The following is a 5,560-nucleotide window of genomic DNA, read 5'->3' as shown; positions in this document are numbered from 1 at the left end:
CACACGTAATCTTTCTCCTTCTCTTTCTATTTCTCCCTCTGTATAATCTAGCGGAGGTAGCTCTATAAATTTCATTACGTAATTCCGTTTGACCGGAGGGAGATGGAGGGGAGATTGTCCACGAAGCTTCTAACTAACTCTCTGCTGTCCCTGCACCTTGTGGTCGTAATTCCAGCGGTCCCTTTTAGCCGCCCGATGATTCGTTTTATATGGAACACAAAGGATCCGCCCCTGTGCATAAACGCGCGCCCGCAACCTGTGCACACGATGCACTTAGCGCGACGCCCGCAGCTAGCGAACGCGCACACGCGTACGCTTCGCGGCTTCGAGCCACTCTCGGACCCTGTACTTGTTTTCGACACCCGCACGCCGCGCGTGGAATTCACTTAAGCCGAGAATGCGACCCCCTGCTCTGTATCCCCCTCGCTTTTGCTCTCCGTTCTCTTCCTCAACCTGACCGATCCCCCAGTCGAATTCCGATCTCGCGCAGGTGCGATCGAGAAATCTGCGAGATAAAAGCCGCGCGACACTGGTTGCTGTCCACGCACCATCTCTCGTCTGACCGAAGGTGGTCTTCTAGTAGAAAATTTTTTTTCCACTCTGAACGATAACAGTAAATATCGGTTTTTCCATTGGCGATTGGCTACGGAATTGGGGCGGAATAAATGAGTTCCTTTTGAAACGTATGTACGAGTAGATCAGATTGAGTTCTCGATGCATTTGTACGATCGTAGCGTGTGCACGGCAATGATAAGTTGATAAATATGCTAATTTTATCAGGTGTGGTTGCGAAAATATCTAAAGGTAATAATCAGTCTAATTCCTCATTCGTAAACAAATTTACCTCGCTGTCTATTGATAATTTCTTCTTGACGTAGCTCGTGCCGACAAAGACCTTCGAAAAACGGAAAAAATCGATTCCGACGATTACGCCAGGCAAGAAAGTCACAATTAGTCGGCCACGTAGTCGCGTTGGAACTAAGCTGGTCGATTATCATTGGTTCGTGTGGAGGGAAAAAGTTAATTGTTAGCTTAACCGACCGGTCGGTCGGTAGATTTTGATCTGACATCGTGAAAGTACAATGCTCGTTCTGCGATACAGTTACACGAGTTCGTTCGGTTTCCAGCACGTGGGTTAGTTAAGTAACTTTGAAGGAGTCGAATCGAGTACCCGCTTGTGGAATATCTCCTCGCCACTCTCTCAGATTGGCTCGCTCGCTTTCTTTCCTTCTTTCGTTGTTCTTTTCTTTCATTTGGCTCGGTCAAAAGTAGCGGCACGAGTTCGCCACTGACGCTCGGGATCGATCTTGCCACCGTTGCTCGCCAACTGATATCAACGTGGAAAGTAGATAGCGGTTTCCTTATTGAGCGGCGGATTAGAGGCGAGCAAAACGACGTTTCAACGGCCGGTGTATCAACGTTGGTACACGAGTACTGCATTACTCGGTTCGGTAAGAAGCTACTGAATCACGAGATACGCTCTCGCCACGGTTCCTTTCATTTCTCCTCTCGTCGCGGTGACGGCCGATTCTCCTATCGGCTGTACACGTACGCCGATAACTAACGAGAACGAACGCGCTTCACGGCCAGCCGCGACTAATCGACCGTGGCCCCCTCTTAATTTACCTGGACGATATTGGCGTCTGCAGCGGGACGGGTTACTCGAAATCTTCGGATATTAAAGGGTGTAGTAGACGATATTTCGAGGTCTTAAATTAAAGCGTCAAACAGCGGCACCGATTGATCATGCGAAGTAGCGTGTGTAGCGATGGGTTTATAATCAATGAGGATTTCGATACTCGTATACCTTATTAAAGAATCGACTCGAACACGAATATACCGCGAAACATTTGCCGGTAACCAGCTGCTGTTCCTGGTTAGCATCTCTTGTCGAGATTCACGACAGGTACCGTATATATTTTATGCAGCTTTGAATCAGTTCCCGAACCTTCGGCTTTTTTATGCGAACACCAAAGTATTTAAAGTTGCTGTGCATTATCTACCCCTTGGTCGAGTTTTACCGCTTTCGTTTGGGTGTCGTCCATTCTGTAGGCCAAAAGTAGAGTCACATTAACGGTTGGACATCTCTCTCAAAAAATTTCTTCCTTTCTGGTTCCGACTATTTCAGCGAGAAACGTCCGTCCCAAATTAGTAAAAGGAAGAAGTTCCAGCTGCAGAAAAGTAGCACAAAGACATAAAAAAGAAGTACCAACAATAAAAAGAAATGTCATAAGGATACCAAAAAGGAAAGGAGTTGTAACAATAAAAAGAGTGACGCGATGATACTAAAAAAAGAAATCTTGTATAATAAAAGAGACAAGAGTGCAACGACAAAAAATAAAATACGACAGATATTATGGAATAAAAACAGAAACAATTTGTAATAATTTTTATCAATTTGGCCATCCAAATACCTACACTATATAAACTACTTTCGTATTGTGTCTGTGGATTCAAGCGATTATTGATCCATCGAGTTACAAAACGAGGCAAATTATCAAATTTACGATAATTCACAAAATACGTTGCAGAAGTAGAGAGACTCCATTTCACTGTATCGCCTTTTTCTTTTATTCCGAGTTTCTGGCCCGTCCTTCGTGTTCTCCACGTGTCTAGCTTCTTTTTCTTCCTTTCTGGCGTCGGTACGCGCAAACAGGATAATGGTCGAATGAAATGGCCTGCACCCACAGAGTCACTGCTGCCCCCCTCGTTCCACGCTGCACTTGTTTTCTCCGTATGGAACCGCTATCAGCCGCTGCGGGACAGAAAGTGCAATTATAAATACGGAGCGGCGGTTGCACTCCGGTCCGGATATCGCAACCTGGCGATTCGTAGACGCGTTTTCTTTTCTTTCTCTCCTCGTACACGCGAGACCCTGACACGCATGTACGACCGATGCCTGAATATAATACGCACTGCAGGCAAACGGAGCGTTTCTAACGACACGCGCTAGCAGGTGTGCGCACGTGAACAACCGGAGCAATAATATCTATCATTAATTTTTCGTGATCCCCTTATCGCGTAATTTATCATCGTATCTAATTCGTTTCTCTCGCGATTCGTGCCCTCCTTTAACAGCCAAGGAGAACCGCCGTCTACGTTCTTTCTATTTTTTCCATTCCGCGAAGGACAATCGCCTGGACCGTCAATCGTAAGCTTCAGGGATGAAGCTGAGACGGACGAAGAGAAAGGAGGGAGAAAAAGTCGAAGAAAAGCAAAGAAGTCGTAGGCGTTCCGAGCATACAGGTGCGACGGCACCGAGAACCGCGGATAACATCGCTTAATCACACGTGACTCAAGCATATGCGCTCCACCCACATCTCGTTTCGTATCTCTGGCGGATTATCTATGCAAAAATAAATAAGCTACTAAGTAACGACCGCGCTCGGTCGCGTCTACGCGTTGGAAGAGGAGGAAGAAGAGAAAGACGAAGCAGCAGAAAAAAAGGTTTAGGAGAAGCATCGTTCGGTGTTACTCCTGGCTAACGAAATGTTTGGTACAGTCTCGACGATACCTCTGGTATTTTACCTGACGGTGCTATCGGCAACGCGAGAGGAGGTGGCTCCGCGGTATGTATCGTTTATTGATTTACAGTTGCAGATATCTTGGTTCCCGATTAAAATCGCCGTTCTATATTGCGCGAGGCCATGGCCACTTCTATCCCCTATTACGCCTCGCTTTGCAGCTTTCAGATGCGATCTTCCATCCCCTAGACTGATTAATCGTCGCAAATTAAATGGTACGTAGGCCTGCGCTAGCTTTTTACCAATCAAAGTGTTTCTATCGTGTGGTCGTATCTTCCATGCGTCGCGTCTCTTATACGTTTGGTTATTTATACACGTACTTTCGTCGCCGCGCACAGAGATCCTAAAAAAAAAACATCCCTCGTCGTTTTAAGCATCGAGAGAAATGTAAGAAGGTAGCAATGTGTGCCTTTTCTATTCGCTTTGATGCCAGCCCCACAGCACGTCCAATGTATTTCGCCCCGCGAAGGAATATCCCGACGTTGTCTCGTAGTTTTTGCTTATCTGTCACCGAGACTAATGATGATAGGATCGGCTGCATTGTGGGGGGTGGTGACACCCATGACGGCCATGACACAACCGGCTCGAATACACCATAGATGGGTATACCACGGCAGCGTGTGCTCTCTTGGTATTATGGAGGCTTAAATCAGCTCGAAGGAATCTCGAAAGACATGGGTGTTCAATTACCTGGCCGTAAACCTTTACTAGCCCACGTCCATAGCCGACGGACGACGAGCTGGTTCGCGCGCGGTGTACGCGGCTCCGCGCGATCCGCCTCGTACGATTCCTCATGGACACCGTGACGATCCAATAGAGCTTTACTTTACGATCTCGTAGAATCCCTCCACCTTGTCTCGTGCGTGTTAAAGATCGTGCCGGTGAGAAAATACCGGTACATTTTATCGTATTTCATACATTTTACCATTCGGCGATAAAACGGCCGGGGAAGTTTTGCGACTTACTCCGACCACTTTCCCCGGTGGTTTCTGACCGTGTAAGTAGGCAGACTGGCGCCAGAATGTACAACGTTATAGCTGAATACGTGAGAGTGACGAGTACTCCTTAAAAGAATGTATTTATTCCGCCCAGTTCCTTGAATCGCTTTATTCAGCTTGTATTTACCCGCGTGATATTATCCCTTTGCTTCAGAATATTTCTAGTAACTAATTAAGCAGTTGTTAGCTATTCTTCAATTTGATCTTCAAATCTTGAGAAATTAATACTAAAGTTATAGTTAAAACTAAGCTTTCTTATAAATCTTTAGTTCTATCTAGTTTTTTAATATTGTAACCAGAATTCGTGAAGAGCACGAGTGTCGTTTGTATAATAAGAATTGCAAGAAAACGAAGTATTCGTTTCTATTGGATTCTCTTGATCCAACAAGTTTCTAAATATATTACAATGTTAATTTTTGATCGGTTGATTGTGAGGAATCTTTAAGAAACCTCCAAAACAATTTCACCTCGTTCCACTAGCCACGTAGAAAGCGTTTCACCATACAAGGGTTGAACATACTAACGGCTCGTAAATTCCAATTGGCGCCTGTTAAGATCTAAACCGTGTCTAAGAAACGTGACACATTTCTTCCATAATCTTGACACGTTTATTACCTATCGTGTTACCTGTCACCGTGACGCCAGACCGAAATTTTCTCGAACGCCTCTCTCTTAATCGCTGCACGCTTCGCGTTGAAATCTAGTCGCTTTATAGCCAACTGGAGCCGTGTCGTAAAGATACATTAAGCGCAACGAGAACTCCGTATCCGCGACGAAAACCGTGTACTCTCTTCTATTTTGTACCCGAGGAACAATCGCGTAACTCGCAATCGTCGTTCTGGCAAACCACGTGAAATGAAGAAATCAAAATCTATCAGTCGCTGTATTAGCAACACGAAATTTCAAACTCGCTTCATAGGTGTAGTATACGGGCTTGCATGAATCATCTCACCAGTTCCCATTACACCTGTTTACGCGGCGAACACACGAGCCACCGACGGTCTTCGACAATCTCTGGATCCGATGAAAGCGCGAAAC

The sequence above is a fragment of the Bombus impatiens genome, unplaced genomic scaffold, assembly GCF_000188095.3.
Source record: "Bombus impatiens unplaced genomic scaffold, BIMP_2.2 scf_0131, whole genome shotgun sequence".
In the NCBI taxonomy this organism is placed as follows: Eukaryota; Metazoa; Arthropoda; class Insecta; order Hymenoptera; family Apidae; genus Bombus; species Bombus impatiens.
This window is presented reverse-complemented; position numbering follows the sequence as displayed.